At 37.4% G+C, this 21,705-nt stretch overlaps 1 long non-coding RNA gene and 1 pseudogene across 1 annotated transcript; one reads left to right on the top strand and one right to left on the bottom strand.

Moving 5' to 3' along the window:
- Positions 1 to 1,575: 1,575 nt before the first annotated feature.
- Positions 1,576 to 7,323, bottom strand: LOC102005311. The gene is made up of 3 exons (XR_262174.1): positions 7,251 to 7,323; positions 6,960 to 7,073; positions 1,576 to 2,133 (listed from the first exon to the last, which is right to left on the bottom strand). It is a non-coding gene; the product is annotated as an uncharacterized LOC102005311 (long non-coding RNA).
- Positions 7,324 to 14,564: 7,241 nt separating this feature from the next.
- On the top strand, positions 14,565 to 15,321 carry LOC102027468 (annotated as a pseudogene).
- The last annotated feature ends 6,384 nt before the right edge of the window (positions 15,322 to 21,705 follow it).

Genomic DNA, 21,705 nt, shown 5'->3' on the forward strand with positions numbered 1-21,705 from the left:
GAATGACTAATGATGTTGAACATTTTCTCATATATTTATTTGCCATTTGTATCTCCTTGTCTGAGAAATGTGTATTCATCTCCTCTGCCCATTTTTGGATTGGGTCATTGAATTGGGAGGGGCTGAAATTTTTTAATTCTTTATATAGGAACGTGATTCTTACTTGTCGTCTGATTCATCTTAAATTGCTATCAAGTATATTTTATCATAGTCTGTATTAGTAGTTTTATCATTGTTCTTCTAATATACTTAGTACCTATGACTTAAAGGAGAGATTTTATTTGGCTCATGGTCCCAGAGGATTCACCTCAGGTCACCTGGCTCCACAACAGAAGCCTTGTGAGGGAGGGGCACATGATGATGACATGCTTACTTCACAATAGCTGGGACCACAGCACAGGGCACCAGCACCAGAGAGAAAGGAGCCAGGGCCCAGGCAGAGCCTGAGGTCATGCTGCCCTGACCCATTTAGACACACTGGAAGTGTTCCTTAAAATCCCCCTGCATGGATCCCACGTCAGTCAAGTTGACACAGTCAAGCAAAACCAACACACATCACCTACTGCACAACCGTATGGCATCAGGTAAGCCATTTACTTTCTTAACAATACAGAAATGGAATTGTTGTGAAGATTAAATGACATCAGTATTGCAGAGTGCCTTGATAATTCTAATTATAAGCATTATGAAAGTGCTATAGAAGGATTTTCTACTATTCTTTCTGGATTATTCAATTTTGAGGTTATATTTTCATCGACTGGATTCCACTAATGCATCTTATTTGTTGTTCAGCATAAAATCACCCTATCCCCCTTTGACAGCATGAAACTGTTTTCATTCTCACAAGATAAGAAACTGGCTGGTTTTGGGTCGAATCTGTGTAGTTCATGTTGGCTGTGCATAAGGAATAAATGAAGACCTTTAAGTGTACCAAGGGAATGTGTGTACTTTAACCTAATGAAATACTAAAGATGATTGTGGCTTCATGATTAATCCAAAATAGTTTTAAAACTCTATAAAACTGAACAGACAAATTATAGTCTAATTCTGAAGGCTATGACTATCCTGGCAGGAGTTTAGACTTCATTCCTGGGTAACAGGGAGAATCAAAGAATTTATGCAAGACATGATATTTGCAAAAGATAGCTCTGAAAGCAACGTGGGAATAGAAATAAATGGTGCAGAGAAAGAGAAGTATATGTGAGGCAAGAAGGCAGGCTAGGAGGAACACAGGAATTTGGGATTCGAATGTTATTTTCCACTAGTCTAGACAGCAGTCCTAGGGAAAGCAAAAATTGTACCACTTTATTGCTATGTGAACTTCAAGTTACTTATAACTAGGCTATGAAGATATCCATCATTTGTAAAAGACACATGACAACACTTTAATATATCCATCTCACAAGGTTTTCTATAAAGAGCAAATTAGGTCTATGTATGTATGTGTATGGAAGGATTTTAAAGATACAACAGTATGGTATGACTAAAAGGCAAAATGAGTATTATTTACTATTTAAAACTAACCTTCCAGTAAAATACATTCCCCAAAACAGTGTTCTGTAATGTGTTCAAAAGCAGTAGCAGTTCAACCGTCATGTATATTTCTACACTTAAAACTTAGATCCAGGACATTTCTGGCACAAGTTCAAGCTGAAGGCAAACGTTTTCCAGCAAACCTGCACACTGCCGCTCTGATGTAATAGTACACTTACATTGGAAAAAACAGATGATTGAAACAGACAGAGTAAAAGAAATGCACCCTGCAAAGATCTATCTAATTCAGCTACAATGATTGCAAAGTGGATTATAAATCTTCAGATTTTAGCTTTTGGCAAACCAACTATGCCATTATATCTAGGATTTCTTTTGCCTCTGGAAATCTTTAAACTATTCAGATATGGGTGGCTTTAAAACCATTTGAGGAATCATATTAAGTAAACATTCAACGGGCAACATCACTCATTCCACTCATTCCATTCTGACTTTGTTGATGATCAATTCATGCTTCTTACTGTGCTCCTGGAAGACATAAACATCCAGGTTGAATCTTCTTAAAGACATAACTTCCAGGTTGAATACCATCTGTTTCATAATTTCTTTCCTCCCCTGTCAATATCATTCTGTAACATTGCTCTAGGAAATACAAAAATAATAAAAACATTTCTTCATATAATTGTTTCTGGAAACTTAGTCAATTTTAGCAAGTGTTGACTAGAATATTTCATAAGATATTGATCCCTGGAGGCTAGTGTTCAGCACCTATGCTGATATTTAAATCACACATAAGGATCCAGAATGTTGACTGGTTAGAGAACACAACAAAGAATATTCTGCTGTCTTAGAGCAGCTCTTTTACTGGGTGCTACCTTCATAACCTAGGTGCTGGTGGATACCAGTAGAACTCTCTAAAGATTGTCCCAGACCAGCCCACACAAGGGTATCACACCCCACTGCCACTGACTTTGACATATAGTCAATGTCCAAGTGATATAAGTTTCAAAAAGCCAGTCATCTTGTCTCAAGGGGAAACAACTCACTAGGGGCAGTTGACACCACATATATATTTCCCTACCTACATAGTTCCCTACCTTGCATTTTACCAGTGACCACACTCAGGGATTCTCCCCCACTTCTGTCTTACTTGACTTTCTTCTTTACAGACTTTTGAAAGAGTACATCTTGCGTCAAATTCATATATTAAATTTTTGTTTCAGTCACTATTTTGAAGGGATACAATCCAAAACTCTACTCACAGAATACCTACAGGACTTCTCCATTAGACATAAGGATGAATAATACTAAGTACATGGGAATGCATCATTCACTGGCAGTCTTTGAATTATAAAAAGACTTTTTGTTGAAGTTCAATAATTATTTATAGAACACTACTTACATAAAATGCCCAGAATTTATAAGTACAATCTCCATAACTAATATCTATCATTATATTCTGCTTGTAGAAATATATTTCACCATTTTGCTGGAGGGTGAATGAGAAAAATATTATTTCTTTAGTGTACACAGGTATTTCAAGTAAAAATAAACACTAATTTATTGATCTTGACAGGTTCCTAAATACCTCAGCTTCAATACAGGTAATTTTAAAATGATTAGTTTTCTTCTTAGACTAATAGAGTTTCCAAAATAGTTGCCTATCAATTATTACAATAAGTATGTTAAATATATTCTTTGCTGTATTGTTATAAAGTTAAGTCTTTCTAGCATGACTCACCAAAAAAGGGCAAAAATCTGTGATGCCATCTAGAGACTATTGAGCTGTATTCTTGACACTTTTAATTCTTGTAGTAAGAAACTACATTTGCTAAAATGCTTGTAGAAGATTGTATTTGCTTGCTTCATGTTGTAAACTTCCTCTCTCATAGGAAGTTGATTTTATTCACTATCCTCCTGATTATTCTCCCATTAACTCTGACCTGTTGGTTTTCTTAATCAGTTGTTGGAAGTTGTGAAAATTTCCTTAAAATAAGAGAAAAATCCCAAGGCCCCCTCCTTGTCGAAAGGATAATAACAATTTACTTAACAGTAAATCAGCGCCTCTAAAGGTTAATGTTAAACTCAATGTAGAGTCTCAGAGTTCCCCTCGGAAGACTCTGACAGTGTATGAGTAGAAATGAAATCATTGACAGCAAATGTGACTGCAAACTCTGTTCTCTGCTGAAAAGTTGAAATAATTGAAATCAAAGGAAGGAAAAACCTCAGGACTGAGAATAATAACACATAGCATTTTTTGCTCCAACTTAAATATCTTCTTTCCTCCCTGTTAAAAATGCTATCCTTCTTAGGATGCAAAAATTAACATGGGCATTTGGCTGTGCATCTGGTAATGCATATATGCACATAGACAAATATGTATTCATTTATTTAAATCTAAATATTTCCACATGGCAAGTATCATTATTACTCTTCTATTTGATGATGATGATGATGATGATGATAACTGTGAGACAATTTCTATGTGAACTAGAGATTCTAGTTCAGGGTCTTTTTCATGATACTGTCTATCACAATAGAAACTTAAATTGCTAAAGATTTGTTATCTCAAAATAGTAGTATCTTCTCTTAACATAGCTCATGCCTGCTCATCTTAGTTGCAGAATTGGACAGAATGTGAGACAAAGCCTGAACATATTTCTAAAAATGGAACTTGTCACAAAAAACACAGATTCTAAATACTTTACACCATTCCAGAGGAACACACACTTATCCCACCGTGTGGCTTAGAACAAATCCAAAAAGTGTCACTCCTCCCTGCCGTGGCCATGGGCTGGTTTCACTGGCTGATGGCGATGTCTTCCCACTACGGACAGATGCAGCCTCAGATCCCCTCAACATTGTATTCTAGGCAGAATTACTAAGGTTTACTTTTACCACTTTGCCAACTAAATTAATAAAATGTTTCCACTCAGCAAATTCATGTTGCCTGAAACACCTCTTATATAGTAACCCACCTTTGGATACTATTGCTTTGATATTTAATCAATAAACAACTGCTGCACAGGAACTCTTTCAACAGGTTTTAAAATGATTCCTAACTATCCAAGTGGGATTTCTAAGTCAAATATTTGGTCTCAACCATGCCTGTCAATAACTGCTGAAACCCAGACACACAGTCACTCACCTTTCCCTTTCTACTTTCAGAGACGGAAGTAAATTTAATATAACATAACTTGTTTTTAAGGAATATATTTTAAAAAAAAAAAACTTTGAATGCTTTCTCTTGTCAGGACTGTCAAATTTCTACGGCTACCCAAAAGTATTTATAATTCAAAGGGAGCCATAATATAAAGGCATGTGAAAAGATATCTTCCAAATGTCTAGATGTAAGTAAGATCTCCCTGAGGCGCCCTTCAAATCTCCTACTTTCTTTGAGTTCCTGGGGACTGGATAAGGGGTAGATAACTATGTTGATGTTTCATCTGTTTTCTATCTTTATTCATGGATGGAAAGTACTCAGTTATCCTGCCAGTCCATATAAGCTAACATAAACTAACCCTCCTTTTGAAATGATCCATGGTGCCTCTTACATCAGGGAAGTTTCTTGGACAGCATTGTGCTCCTAGCACTACAAAAATTTTTCTCCCTTCCTTTTCCAATCCCTTCCTTTTCTTCTCTCTTCTTCCTTCTTAGAAGCAAAGAATAATACTTTCTGTTTGCTCTTTCAAAGGGACTATGTCTATTTGCTTTGGTTCCTGTCCTTGAGATAGCTATTATTTGCTACAAAGACACTTTTCTAACATAAAAGAGGGTAAAAACTCATACAGTTACTAAGAGAGGATACACAAATGACTAAACTACATGTTAGGAAAAGGCAAAGCAAGTCCACTGAAATAAGGCAGCTGACATCCTGCTCCAGCATGTTGGGAAGAAACTAGGAACTGATTTGGACCACGCCACACTGGAAAGGGCACAGGTCTAGGAGGGACAGCTGTTACTTAGCTATGAAAAGTGTTTGTATGGCACATTGATCTATGCTCTTCAGAGTGCATTGGATCTAAAGTTTATGTTATGGAAAAGCCCTACTTTTAAAATATTGCTTTAATTTAATTTATATCATTCAGATCAAAGTTAAAGTCTATAAGCCGCATAAAGGCTGTAGAGAGGGGAAAGAATCAGTGGGTTACCAGCGGTTTAAACTAGAAAAAAGGTCTTTCCTAGTTAATTCTGGGGCCAGCCAGGGGGTATTTTTGGTACCAGGAATCAAACTCAGGACCTTGCACTTGCCAGGCAGGCACTTGTGCCATTGGGCTACATCCCCAGCCCAGGGACCAGCTGTTAAGAAAATACAACTTTCACAAACAGCCGCCTTATCAACATTTGAAATGTCAGAGAAAGCAGTTCATGGGGATGCAGCTAGTGATCTGTGAATTTTAGAGCTAACACATGAAGAAGCCAACATGAAATGGCCACAGCATTCCTAACTTCACCTCACTGAATATACTTATTTTATATGAACATGGCTTTACATCTTCCTTTGAAGGCAGATGGGCTATTTTTATGGATGTCACAAAGACACATTAGCAAGGAGCTAAAGCTATGCCTCAAACTGACCACTTCTTCACTTTTCTCTTGTTATTTTTCTCAGTATTAAAAATCATTGCTTCACATCCATCATGTGATTTTTATCCCCATTGGGATTGCTAGTTCAAAGGGGAAGAGCTTCCATCTGCAATGTCGTGGTTCAGTAACCTAATATGGACTCCTCCTTTCACTACTGCACAGAAGTAAAACTTTAAAAGTATGCAGCAAGGCTAAAAGACACTGACATCTTTTGAAAGATAGTTTGGTCACTCTGTCCTGGGTCTTTCCACATTTCCCTTTCAGCACTCATGGTGTCTCTTCTTCTGTAAGACGTCAGATGTTTTATGAAGGAAAGGATTAGCATTCACTCCATGATAGTTCTCTGAACATCAATTTGATCTTCCTAGAAGAAAGCTCTTCATACCTTTAATAAAAGCCCACATTATGTAACTGGAATGAGTAGTCTGAAAAGCTCTGTGAAATCTATAAAAAGCTCCCATCACAGACCAATCTGAAGCCAATACTCAAACTCTAAATATTTTTCTATTTTTTTAAAATCGCACTGATGATGAGTTTGTACAACCAACATTACTTCTCTGATAGTGAAAATGGAACAAATTTCACCAACATATCTCAGTTGGTGGGGGATGAACACTGTATCCTACAATTCCTTTGAGACATCCTATTTTTATCCCTCCTTCCTTTCTAAAATATCTTTTGCATTTTTAAGCACCCTGATTATTTTTGTAGCTAATAATAATTGTAATCATCACCATGACAAAAGTCTTAGGGAGTAAATGAAAGATAAAATTAACTACTGGGCTTCTGGAAAGGCTGAACATTGTTTCTAGCTAAGGATTAAGGAAAGATTCGCAATTAATAACAGTGTTTAGCACATCTGTGAACATTTTCATGCCTACCTGCACAATGCCAAGACAAAAAGGGAAGGCAGAGGGAATTCCAGCAGGAAGGCTAAATTTCATTGAAGTCGCTTTTGTGTTTGTTCACATTTTCCCAGGTTTCCACAGAGAGCTCTGTGTAGGTGATAATACAAAAAATATTATAGGAAAAATATGTTATTTTTCTATTAGTTGAATAAAATGGAGATTAGTGAGAAGTACTACAGTCTGGATTTGAGGGCTCCCAGCCTGTTTGGAATCATATTTTCTGATCCCATCGGTCATTCCTCCATTGTCTATTAGATGTCTTACTTGAACTTGTGGGATCCCATCCACAGTTCAGATTCTTTTAATGTATGGTCTCTTGAGTTCAGATTCTTTTAATGTATGGTCCTGGCAAGAGAGTGAAGCCTTATTAGTACTGTGATACAGAAGAGACTCCTAGTAGTTTTGGAGGCTAATGTGCCAGAGCAAAGCCCACGGCTATTTAAACAGAAGTTATTAGTGACATAGCCTAATGGTCTGTCAGTGTTTGTCTGGCCCTCACTCCATCCATCTGTTCAGGATCTGCATCCAACTCCACACTGTCTATACTGAGCCTCTCCCAGACATAATTTAAAAAACTGGTCAGTATTTCAACAACCTGTGCTCTGGCCATATTGCTAGAAAGATACAATTAAGAATATTTTTTCTTCTGTACCCAAAGGCTAAACCCTTGTTCATGTGATTATGACCCTTCTTCTTACCACCATTTTCCCCAGATAGAGACAAATTCCTTGCAGCTTTTCTGCTGCATGCTCCCAAGTGACTCTTCTACCATGCTGCTGCCAGAAGAGCCTCCTGTCTGCCTGGCTGTCTCTGGTCTTCCTCAGGGACTACTGACCTGTCTGCACTGTTCACCAGAAAGTTCTCAGTGTTCCGATTCCCAAGTGAGTTCATCTCACTGTCAGCAAGTCTAGAGACTAAGGTTTAAGATGGAACTGACATTAAATTTTTAAGATAGAGCTACAAAGGTATTGGGAGTCATGACTCTCAGACAGGCTTTAATTTCCTGTTAGGCTGACTCAGCAACAGCCCAAAGAATTGAATCAGCCTTTAGGTCCTTACTGATTCTTTTAGATGTACACATCTTATTTGTGGTTTTACTATAAAACAAGACATTCCTTTAAGGAGGTGTGACTAGCATTTCGAGAAATGCTTACATCTATTTTGAATAAAAGATTTTGCTGTTAAAATCTTGAACTTGTGGTATCCCATCCATGGTTCAGATTCTTTTAATGCATAGTCCCTGGCAAGAGAATGAATCCTGTTTGTTACTGTGATACAAAAGAGACTCCTAGTAGTTTTGGAGATGACGAGTGAGTGTTGTGGTTTTTACAATATCTATAAATATCCGTACGAAATAAAAACAAATGCATGGATGCATTCCATGAATACAATTAATAAATCGCAAAGGTTTTGGACGCCACACTTCCTGAAAATGTCAGTATCCAGATAGGGAAGAAAATATCCTGTCTTGTCCTATACTGCCACCGGGTGGGCACTTTGAATCAGGACTGAGGATCACAATTCTCTGTTGCTTCTCACAAGGCTTCAAAATTCAGGTGACAGTTCATAATGGTGCGCTGAAGACGAGCCAGCTTTGTGCCTCATCACAGCATAATCAATAACACAACCACCTCTGACTTTCAAAAAAGTTCCTGCTTGAGAAAATAGTGGATAAATAAGAGGCTTAGCCGAAAGCACAACACCTTGAGCCATTGCCTACTTACCCATGTAATCTCCCTTGGTCATGATATTCTGGCCACACTGTATTTTATAATCCGTGAAGAGGCCAAGCCACTGCTCCTGTTATTCCAAGCAAGCTTTGAGCACTTTCTCTATGCCCGCAGATAAAAATAAAGCTGTTCCACCTCATTGTTCGGGTTTAGCTCAACGATGGGCCTCATTTCTCTCCTCTCCAAGGCTGCTGTTGCTACCTGCCTTGAATAGAGCAAAACTAATCTTATGAGGCTGTTTATCCCTTTGTCTAGCTTCACTTTAAGAACCCTGGGTTCTAGGGCACTGCTCCTCTCTGTCAACTAATCCTCACGAGGCAATAAACCCATTCATTAGGGATAGCCTCTTACAGTTTCAGAAACAGCTTGTTTAAAATGTCAACTCTATGGTCACCTGGCCTATTCAATGTTCATCTCTGACTCCAATGCAGTTCCTAAAAACCTCAACTGGGCCTTCTGATATACACAGTTCACAATCAGAAAAATTCTCTGTACTCATTCTCAAACTCTTCTCTTTGGGATCCCTTCATTTCTCTTGCTGAAATGGAAACGTAGTTCTTTCCTGGAGGCAATACTTCCCTCCATCTTTCATGTTGAGGGACGGTTGCCTCCCTGTACAGTGCAGAGGACCCAAAGGAAAAATAGATGTCTTCCTTAGTCCTCTATCCTGCTTTCAGAGACTTTTGCAGACACTTTAATACAGAAGCATTTGTTCACATGTTGTCAGATGTTAGCTCAACTGTTGCTGTCATCTAATACTCTTATAGTCAACACCTTGTCAGATTTCTCAAGCATTGAAACTCTTAGCTACCACTTTGGTGTGAGCCACCTTTGGGTCCTAGAAATACTGTAACTTTCTACTACTGGAAAAACTCAGTGAGAAATTTACATCCTACGTCGGAGAAATGTCTTATAAATTTTCTTTTTCTTGGGTTACTAATTTTATAAACATTTCTCCATATTTGTACCTTTGTTCACTAGAGACCAACATCAACAAAGTAACTGAAGTCACCTTTGTAAATATGTTAGATCACAATAATTCCCAATTCCATTTTTCTTTTTTTTTGTTTTTGTTTTTGTTTTTTTGGTTTTTTTTTGTTTTTTTCTGGTACCAGAAATCGAACTCACTACCTTGTGCTTGCCAGGCAGGCGCTGTGCCACTGAGCTAAATCCCCAGCCCCTCCCAATTCTCTTAGATGAAAGCCAGAGTCTTTAAGATGATTTAGAAAGCCCTTACCTTTTACCCTCATTCACTTGACTCTAACCAACATGAACAGACACTTGAAAGGCCTTCCATGACGCCAAATTACTTTCCTGAGTGATTCTTTTTTTTTTTTTTTTGGCTTTCTCTGGTACCGGGAACCGAACTCACAACCTTTCACTTGGCAGGCAAGCGCTTTGCCGCTGAGCTAAATCCCCAGCCCCTCCTGAGTGATTCTTTTCTCAGTCTGAACTTCATTTCCCAGCTATCTGCATGCACTGGGCATGAATTTGAAGAATCGATTCAAATCCACCGTTCCCATGCTGTCTCTGCCTATTAAAATTACAACCATGATTAGCATCTTCTACTTACTATTATCTTCCTTTTTCATCTTTATAATCATTTTTGCTATTTATTTCTTTACCTTGTTTAAATGAAAACCTGACAGAAGTGGAGATTGCCATCTAGTTTGCCACCAATGTATACCAAACACCTAGAACACAGTCTAGGCCAGTGCTGGTAACCTATGCACACGTGTCACAGGGGCCTCTTGGTATCACTGAAAGCTCTAGAAGGCAAACTGCCACTGGCAGCCCACACTCTGTGTGGAATAACTACTTTTGTATGCATTCATATAATGTCATGCTAATCTGTAGTTGTCCACGCTAATAGAAACATGTATATGATCATAATTCAAAGATTTGCTTTCACCTTTAAAATGTCAGCCAACCCCTCAAATAAAAATAAATTAAAGACATGGATATCAAATTCTGGTATCCTGAGCTGTACTTTACTTGGCTGGCAATGCACTTTTGCATTTGAACATATTTTAGTAATACAACACATATTTTTAATCTAACAGTCCCCCAGCAACCCATCCTATTTTACAAAGTACCTATTTGACATCACTTGGAAGAAATCTGCTCATGAATAGCAGAAAGAAAAGCACAGAGAAAAGGGAGGATCCAGGGACACCTCATCAGACCCCACATCCTGACAGCACATTCTGGGTCCCCATGATTCAATCGTATTTCAAAAACTCCACCTCTGAACACAAGATTTTGGAGACATTTTACATCTACAGCCTGACAATACTCCAAAGAAATACACTTTTTTTCATTCATGCTAAATAAAAATGTTAAGTAGAATCATTTTCTATTATTTTATTTGAAAGTGAATTGTCACTTTCTTTTGTCAAATAACATGCCTATGGAAGACAGAAATCTAGATTTCACAGAAAGCTATATAAGAACACACAGACATTACTTGTCTAACAATAGAGTTCTGTTCCTGCGACTAGGTCACTGAACAAGGTGATAGCTACATAAGAAGTTGTATATACAGTGTACATTACGATTCTGAGAACAATCACAACTCCAACTTGATGATTTTCCTTTTATTTATACAACTCTTACATGCACACTGTAATGTATAACATCATTTAACTACAGCACTGTACTGTACAGTGCAATCAGGAAAAATTAGAGTACCATTTTGTAGAAGAAACCACCATGAGACCACACTGCTACTCATGTTCCCGCCAAAAATCTCAACACATTCCCTTCAAGATGATCATCAATGTGTGTGAAATTCTTTCACTGTTTTCATCATATCTTACTGTGAAATGGTTCTGTGGTTAGTTGGTTTTTCTTGTTTGTTTGTTTGTTTTGTCTTTTTGAGACAGGGTCTTACTATACAGTTCAGGCTGGCCTTGAGCTCACTTTGTAGCCCAGGCTAGTCTCACACTTGCAACAGTCCTCCTGCCTCAGTCTCCTGAGTGCTGGGATTGCAAGCATGTGCCACCACGCCCGGCTTCTATGGTTACTTAAAATAGGTGTTAATTATGAAACAACTAAGCTCATATCTTTATATCATTTAGGTCTATCCATCAATATTGTGACTTACATTTAAAGTGAGTCATCACCTGTTAGGAATTCATTTTAAACATTGTATTCAGCCTATAAATTGTCAATTTTAATGTCGTCAAACCTTAATTTTTCATTTAGTAATTGCTTTCATTGCTTTTATGCATAAAGAAGTTTTCAACAATTTTAGATCAGAGATAGTATCCTATAGTTGTCAAAGCTTTATGAGATTGTTTTTCTCTCCCACATGGAATATACAAAGGAAAAAAAGGTTTCATATTCACTCCAAGCCTTTCCTTCTCACACTTTTTTACTGAAATAATCAAACTTATTTATCAGATATTTCTTACTTTTCTAAATTTTATAAGACCACAAGTCAAGACATGGGAATATCATTTTTTGCAAAGATAGCACACAAAAGACTACAAGTTTTCATTTTTACCTGATTCATGTAAGTCAATAAGAATATTATGAATAACAGAGAGAAAAAATGAGAAAATGCTGTGAACAGGTCCTAGCAGGACAGATATCATCAGAAATAAATACTGCAAAGGGAAAGCTGCAGTGTTTCTTATCATTCCAGAAATTAACATTTAATCAGCAGGTACACTTTGAAGACTCCTGAGGTGATCCCCTCTGCTGCACAGATGAAGACACACAAAACAACGTTATTGATAGAAGCATAAAGTTGTACGCTTTTTCTACACAGCAATTTGGCAACATGTATCAAGAATGTTTTCAATCAAGCAAATACAGCTATGAATTAATTTTCAAGAACAAGTCAGACACATACAAAATTAATTATATGCATGAATGTTTAACAAAGCATCATTTAAAATAATAAAAAGTTGAAAACACTTAAATATTAAGCAATAGGTAAATATTTAATTAAGGTGTTTGTCCATAAACTGTGTTGAACTTTATGCAGATATCAAGAGTTCTCCTGAATATTTATTATTAAAGGACTATTAGTGATATAGTAAAATAAAAACTTGATCTTTATAAACATTCAAATAATTTTCATTTTAAGTATACAAAAATACTTAAGACACACACAAAATGTCATTAAAAAGATTGTAATGCCAGATGTGGTGGCACACATTGTAATCTCAGCACTTTGGAGGCTAGGGCAGGAGGATCACCATAAGTTTAAGGTCAGCCTGGGCTACAGAGTTCAATCCCGGCCTGAACTGCACAGTGAGATCTTGTCTCAAAAATCAAAAACCAAAACTAAACACAAAATAAAAAGACTGTAAATGTATGCTCCAAAATGTTAACATTTTTCTCTGCATGTTGGTATCATTGTAATTTGCATTTAATATGTTAAACTTTTCTGTGTGTTATCACTATTATGCATATACATTATTTTCATACTTAGAAAAGAAATATTAATTTTAATTGCAAATTACCTTATAAAGGCCAGTGTAACACAGTAAAGAAATAAACTGAACTTACTGACTTCATATACTTGTAAAGGTGCCTGTTATAGATTTTCACTTGGAGGAAGAACAAAATGAGCTGCAGTATCGCAGAAAACCCCACAGAAAGACTGGAGGTGCCAACAGACATTCTGTTAGCTTAACAAGACTGAACAAACGCACAGAGAGATGCAATGACTCCTGAATGACAACGAGATCTGAATTAATAATCCTAGGAGCCTTGCATATTCCACTAGAACACTGCAAGTCTTGCAAGAAGTAATGCATTTCACTCAGGTTCTAAAAGAAAACCTTTTAAATCAAATATTCTGAATTCATTACATGTAACTATTTATATAAGTTGAGATTTACTATAAGCAAAACTATACAAAAACCCAAAGAACTTCCAACATAAAAATGTTTTAGCTAAAGCATTTGCATTTTAGAGTATGTTCTTTATTCCTTTTTTTTTTCTTTTTCTTTTTTTTTTAGACAGGGTCTTGCTATGTAGTCCAGGCTGGCATTGAATTCTTGGCAATCCTCCTGCCTCAGCTTCTGCAGTGCTGGGAGGACAGGGGTGCACCACCAAGACAGGCCAGATGTTCTTTATTCTGTGTGAAGTACTGCTCTGCTTCTCCCCCATCAATTCCCACATCCTGCACTGAAGTAACTTGATTTTGCTCTGTTCTCTGTCCAGTCATCATTCTGGTTGATTTTTTTAGTTTGACTCTATCTTCTAAGGTAAGAACCCTGGCTGTAAATTGTTACAAAACTCCACATTTCCTCATAGCACTTACCCTAATTTATGAAATTATATGTGTGGGTGTGGGTGTACATGTGCTGTGTGTGTGTTCCTAGAACATATGGCTATAAACTTGATAATTTTTGTTGAATCAGTTAATAAAGTTATCTGACATTTTGTTTGTTTTGTTTTTATTGTCATAACAGTACTATGAAAGTGGCAGTAACATATTAGTAAATCCATTTTATACATAAGTAAATAAAAATTGAAGAGTTTAAAGCCTCACACAAGGGGCTGGGGATTTAGCTCAGCGGCAAAAGCGCCTGCCTGGCAAGCGCAAGGTCGTGAGTTCGGTTCCCGGTACCGGAGAAAAACCAAAAAAAAAAAAACAAAAATAAAGCCTCACACAAGATCATAGGGGTGAGTGTGCAGGGAGCCGCGCGAGGAGGAAACGCCGCCATAGCTGCGGGCTCCTTCGTTCTGCGGACCTTCCTCACTGCAGCCCGAGGCTCTGCGCGGGGAGGGCTCAGATTTCTTTACCTCCAGAAAGAAAAATTCGACACCTTGCATCCTGGCAGTTCATTAGGGAGCCTGAAATTAGGGATTTCTTTCATATTTGGACATGGCTAATCGAGGAGCAACGAGACCTAAGGGCCAAATACTGGAAATAAAATGCGCCAGTTCAAACTAGTACTTCTGAGAGAGTCTGCTGTTGTCAAATCAAGCCTAGTGCTTCGTTTTGTGAAAGGCCATTTTCATGAATTTCAAAAACGTACCATTGGGGAAAACGAACTGCTAGTGTTGGTAAAGAGAAAATGAAGAGATGTAAGAAAGTGATGGTTCTTAGCCAGAAAATAGATGTTTGGGATAAATTAAAGTCGTTTTGCAGATTCAGCTGCTTTTCTAACCTAGACTGTGTGCCTTGATGACACAACAGTAGAGTTTGAAATATGGGATACAGCTGGTCAAGAAAGATACCACAGCCTAGCACCAATGTCCTACAGAGGAGCACAGGCAGCCATAGTTGTATATGATATCACAAGTGAGGACTCTTTTGCAAGAGCAAAATACTGGGTTAAAGAACTCCAGAAGCAAGCAAGTCCTAACACTGTAAAAGCTTTATCAGGAAACAAGGCTAATCTAGCAAATTAAAGAGCTGTAGATTTCCAGGAAGCACAGTCCTATGCAGATGACAACAGTTTATTATCCACGGAAACATCCGCTAAGCATCAATGAATGTAAATGAAATATTCGTGGCAATAGCTAAAAAGTTTCCAAAGAATGAACCACAGAATCCAGGAGCAAATTCTCCTACAGGAAGAGGAGTAGACCTCACTGAACCTACACAACCAACCAGAAATCAGTGTTGCAGTAAGTAAATCTCCAGTTTGAGTGAGCTGGAATCTTCTGCTTCCTAAATGTTAATAACAGTGGAATGGGAGCATTTAACCAGCCCAGTATGACTCTTAAAACCCAAGAGACTTATGATAGAGTCAGATTTCTAATACAAAATTATTTTAAGTGTTTTGAACTTGATTTTTAATAATATGCATGTGTCCCTCTGACTAATGTTTCAGCAATAGAAAGGGAAAATGAGATCTGTGTGTAATTGTTTCACTGGAAAGTTGGAGGTAATCATTTCTCATCATTAGAAATAAAGACAAATGACTATCTGGACCCACAGTTAATCATCCAGTTTCTCCAAACTGGGACAGTAGTCATGTGCAGAAAAATTAGAAATTATTAATTTGGCCTTTCTGAAAAACATTTTTAGAAAGATATAAATATATTTATGCTTAGCTACAGTATTCAGGCAACCTTTCTTCTGTTATCTAGGGTGTACATTCCACATTTTAGTAAGTTAACCACACAAAAACAGTCCCACATTTCCAGGAAGAAAAGGAGCATTAATAGCATCTAAGTTATAGCCCATCTTACTTTTTTTCTAAATGGGGTAAAAAAGTCAGATGTGCCCAAACCTTGTTTAGCAATATGAATATTGAGAAATGCATTTTAATGAATAATGTTCCCTGCATGTGAGCTCTTCAAAAAAAGAAGCAAACCAGGTGTGTGATTTTTTTTTTCAATCACTTCAGGCCATTTCACAGGTCTTGTCTGGGGCAGGGAACAGGCTTCTGTCCCCTTGGACGTAGTACAGTCCAGTGCACTAACAATTATGTACACTCACACTTGATTGGTTTAAATTTTACCTTCAGCTATACTGTAAATAGGGTACTGCATTGTAGCCTCCATGTGTGTTTATCGTTTTTCTGTATATTTAAGAGTTGCTTAAAAGTACACAAAGTGTACGGTTATTAAAACAGCTAATTCTTCCTCTCGCCCTTTGCAAAGAAAGGCCTTCAGTTCCTACATGGCCAGAACCATAATAAGAAATGTATCTGTAACTTGTAACACAAATATTACAATGTTAGTAGCATTTATCTTGCAGCCTTGTTTTTCAAAGTCCTCTTTATTTTGATAAGTTCCATATATTGCACTAATTTCTAGGTATTTTCATCATATGAAATCTACCATGTGTCAGATGATTTAATCTATTTAAGTGCTGAACTCTTAGCAGACGTCTTGTACATTTTACAGTAATTCAGAATTAGCAAGGAAAACAGTTCACCAGTGTTTAGTTTTATATTGAGGTGCTCAGGTTGGAATAAAGTGGTAAAAAAGCAAAGAAAAACAAAGTCATATGGAGGGGCTGGGGATTTAGCTCAGCGGCACAGTGCCTGCCTGACAAGCACAAGGTCGTGAGTTCGATTCCTGGTACTGGAAAAAAAACCAAAACCAAAAATAAACAAATAAATAAACAAAATCATATGGGTAGAGTATGACATAAAAAGCTTATCTGTTTGGTGATAATTTCAGTGTGATTCAACGGTGAATTACATTGCCATACACCTCCACGCATGCAGTGAGGCAAAATTGCTTCCATAACATATTTTTCTTTTATTTATGACAAATATTGGAACAGATATGAAAAGTTTTTCTACACTGACTTCCTTTGCAGTTCACTCCTCTGCATCAGCTCTGCTGCGGATAATGAAGAGCTCAGCACGTATGTCCCTGACGCCTTTTATTTAGATAGGGGCCTCCCTTTTTTTATTCCTGCTCAAAAGCCTGCTCTCTAGGCCACTGAGCCGCCTTATCACTACCCCCGCGCAGTCACAGAAGCTGTGGATATACCCAGGGCTAAAAATGGATCGATGGGATTGTTCAAGCCCAGGCATAGCCAGAAATAACAAGCCCTGAAGTTCACCTCTAGCTTTTAGTCTAAGCAAACTCTGATAACTATATACACTACAAAGTACAGTGAGGGTCTGAATGAGCTGACTCTTCCCATCCCCCACACCAAGGAACTCGCTCTAAGAAAAGGCTGCATTAATAACTGGTCATTTGTGTCTGCCTCGGATATTTTGCCTTGCTTTTTTTAGGAAAATGGGCAATCTCTTAGTTTCATGGAAACCGATCAGCTGTTTTTAACAGCAATGGATTGTGAAACTGAGATCAATTGCTTAGTGCTTTAACAATTGATCTAATTTATATCAGAAGTCAGATTCAAAAATCAATTCACAGGGCTACTGGGATGTGAAGAAGTTCTCACCTAAAGAGAGAGAGAGTCTTAAAAAGTCCTTAAATAGGACATGTGACTGTAATGCTGAAATAGTATTAATAAAAATATTAGTATATTAATTTCCTTTTTGTTTAATTCCTCAAGTGGAATTTTAAAAGTTTTTTATCATGATTATTGCACAGAAAAAACTAGTTCGATTAACCTGACAATATTTCTCACTCATTTAAGCGTCAAACGCTTGGAGTTTCATGGCAAATGTCACCAAGATTTTGGGAAATGGGCATTGTTCGAGGGCCAATCGTTATTTAATATAGCAAGTGTCTTCGAGAACTTTCTGTATTCGCATCTCTGTACACACTGTTAAAAATCTCCTGCTCTTGAATTAAAGTAGCCAGATTCAAGGATGTTTACTGAGACTTTATCTGTGATAAAAAATTGTAAATAAGCTAAGTGGCGACTAATAGAGGAATGCACACCGAACTATAGACTAAAGTATAGCCATTAAATAGAAATGAGACAACTTTCCATGTTTTAGGGCCAAGAAATCATTAAGACATGATTGTAGCAGGGGAAGCAAACTGTGAAACTTGTTCTTATGTCTAAGATATGGAAATATTTCATATTTTCCATATTCATGCATGTTTACGTGATTCAAATATAAGAAAAAACACAATGGAAAAATAAATATGAAATTATTTTTGTAGTTACTGTTACAGAAACATGAAGGGGAGGGACTAACTTTGCAATCACCATTAAAAGAGAGCAGTAGTTGTGTTTTAATCAATATTAAGGGCAATGCAGTTAATAAGTTACTTATAATTAAAATGACCGTAAAAGAATTATCAGAAATATTATTTGGTTGTTAATGCATTGTCTTGAATAAGTCCATCAGAATATTTTAGGTAGTCATTGATAACCGATCACAAAGATAATCTGGGTTGTATTATTTTCAAATTTTTTTTTCCAAAGCAATGGAAAGCACTTGATGTAATAATAGTTAGAACTCTGCTTCCCTGAGTACATCGCAGAAGACAACAAGAAATGTCACTATTTCTATAGTGCTAATGCTGGGGAAGAGGCCCAGTCCAAATGAACTGACACTTTTGAAAAGAAGAAGAGGAGATTCAGGGGAGAGGAAACGGGGAGCAGAACCAAGCTCCTGGGCAGAAGAGCAGAAGTGAGTCATAACCACGGAAAGGTTAGGCGCACCACTGGCACCATTGCCTGCCGAGATGCCAGAGTGAGAGGACCAGGGGGAGTAGACAGCTTCAAATTTCCTTTCTTCTTTTCCTTTATCCCTCGCTACATGGGAGAAATGGACCTTATGTCTTATTTTCAATTTCATTAATGATGATAAATTTATAAAACTCACAAGCATATATTGGGAAAATCTGAATCTTGCTCAAATTTCTCTTATGAACCCAGAGTAGTCTAAGATGGGGTAATTATTAAAACTTAGGCTTTTAAGCTCCTTTTTGTACATTTTACTTTTAAATCTAAGTTATTTCCCTGTATTAAGATCCTTTTGCATTTGAGGTGGCATGACACGATGGTTGTATCTGGGACTGACAAGATAAGACTGAATTATTGTGCAATATTTATGAGGAGACTTAACATTGTCAACACACATTAAGTTTAAACTAGGTTTAAACTCTCTTTTGAAAAAAGGAAGCTGGGGCATTAATCCTCAACATAATGATCTCATAGGGTCTTTGAAAGATCAGTGAACAAACAGACTTTGGAAACTGTAAATAACTTCGACTTAATAGTAATAACAGGTTAAGTCTAGCTCTATTTTAGGAATATACAAACTGAGCAAAGAGAGAGTAATAAAAAATAGAAGGGAGATATTCTGGCCACCTTTTATGCCCTCAGAAAGAAAACAGGGGGCTGGGGGTTTAGCTCGGCAGCAAAAGCGCCTGCCTGGCACGCGCAAGGTCGTGAGTTCGGTTCCCGGTACTGGAGAAAAACAACAAAAAAAAAAAAAAAAAAAAAAAAAAAAAAGAAAGAAAACAGTAAGGGAAAAATGGTCAGTGCTTGTAAAATACATTTTTAAATTTATAAAATAGAAATAGCAAGAACTCAAAAACATTTAGTCCTAAGCAAACTTTTGTTAGTATAGTTATTATTCACTTTCTGGGTGGGTCTTTTTTTTTTTTTTTAGCAGTCATCCACATTAAATGAAAAAGAGTAGGAAAAGCACATAAATGTATGTTGTGGTGGACTGACAACTGGTGGTCAACTTATAACCTCCAGCAGAACTGAATGAGCATGGTGCTGGGAGTGGGAGGCCCACCTGAGGATTGTTGCCAGCAGCATAAGAGGCAGAACCAGAGAAGAAGAAGAAGAGAAGCTGCTGGGAGCTGCTAGAAGCTGTTGGGAGCCTGTTGGAAGCTAAGAGAAGCTGTAAGGAGCTGTTCTCTTGGAGCAGCTTGTCAAGGCTGCTTTCTTAATGAACTTGGCTGTTTCCATCCTCCAAGGAGCTTGGGACCTCGTTATCACTGAGAATGGCTACGGTTCACTTTGGGGGAGCTCTGGTCCTCACTTTGAGCATTGCTTCCTAGTTCTGGGGGGAAGATGGCGCACTGCTCAGTCTCCTGGAGAAGCTTGTTCTGTTGGCTTTCCTGATGGGAAATTGGCTTTCCTCATCATTGGAGGACCTCATCATTGGGCTTCAAACAGCTGTCATTTTTATATTTATATTAAAATTTCCTATGTGAAATAGCCAAAAACATTTAAGTTTGGAAGATGCACATTATTTACAGAAATTAAATATAGTCAATACAATAATAAATTCTACTTGAATATAGCAGCCAGTTCTAAATACCTACCATGCAATGGCTAAATACCCAAAATTCATGGTCCTGGACATACCTATGTATTAGGAGTAGCATGCTTTTCATTAGCATGCAATGGTAATCAGTGGAATAGATTTGCACATAAAATGGAAAGTCTGCTTGCATTTCCAAATACTTCAATTTTAGTTTTCAGAGCAAACCCTCATTTTAAGCCTAGCTTTTATATCCAGTCTTTTCCTCACTCAAAGTACAGATGAACTCTGAATTTTAAATTAGCATATAAATGACTTTATGTTGATTTAGAAAAACCAAGCTGACCCTCAGGTCTTTTAGCCTTCAGTGAAGACTAACGAAATAAAGAGTGTTATAAGTTATAGGGAAAATGTTACCCGATTTTCATGGGTTCTTTCGTTAAGTATTCATAAGGCATAGTTCTGGAGAACATGAAATTAACTGCACTCAACCTCTCTATTGTGTTCCTAAAGATAAAGATCACAATTATAAAATGCTAAAGATCATTTGTATCAGTCAGGTTTCCCCACAGAAGCAGGATAAATAGGATATGCATACATCCATATGTTTGTGTATATTTAGATATTTAAAGAGTTGGCTCATATGACTGTGAGAGGCCAACAAGTCCAAAATGTATATGGCAGACCCTCAGGCTGGAGACCCAGGCAAGAGGGACCTGCTCTCCCCACAGCCTTCCACTGTTAGTGTTTACCAGCTGCTCTGCATCCTTGGACCCCACATAGGGAAACTATAGAGCCATTGGATGAGAATCTGTAGCTGGAGGAGCAGCACACAGGTTTTTGAAATGAACTTATGATAACTGAATCAATCTCAAAACAAAGCATTTTTGATGACAACACATCACGAGGTTTGAAAATATACAGGTAACAAGGTGTCTTGGTCATGTACCTGTGCCTATGTGAATCACAGGACAGACTGAGAAGCACCAGGAAGGAAAAAGAGTGCTCAGAGGTACTGCTGTTCACCCACAGCAAAGCTCCCTTCATGAGAGTCCAGGCAATGATGAACTCTCAGAAACCAGTCCTAAGCATTTCAGTGGGCACTTGCCTCCAAGGTTTCCACAAGGGTGCCTTGAATGTAAAAGTTTCCACAGCAGTTTAGTTTTAAACATGCAGGGAGTAGTGAAGAGGAAAAGTCATGTGAAACTATGGAATGTAGAGAAATTCCCAGAATGTTATTCAATACATAAAAACTCAACAGATAACTCTAGAGATCTGTGAGCATAGTTTAATCTTTTGGAGAGAAAAGCCTAAATTTGTTGTCAAAATACATAAGAAAAATGCAAAATACTTGAGCTTAATGAATGTAGGCAATTTTTACTGTCAGAATATCTTTTAATGAACATCAGA

This window comes from Chinchilla lanigera, unplaced genomic scaffold (genome assembly GCF_000276665.1).
Source record: "Chinchilla lanigera isolate Chin_1 unplaced genomic scaffold, ChiLan1.0 scaffold00042, whole genome shotgun sequence".
NCBI lineage: Eukaryota > Metazoa > Chordata > Mammalia > Rodentia > Chinchillidae > Chinchilla > Chinchilla lanigera.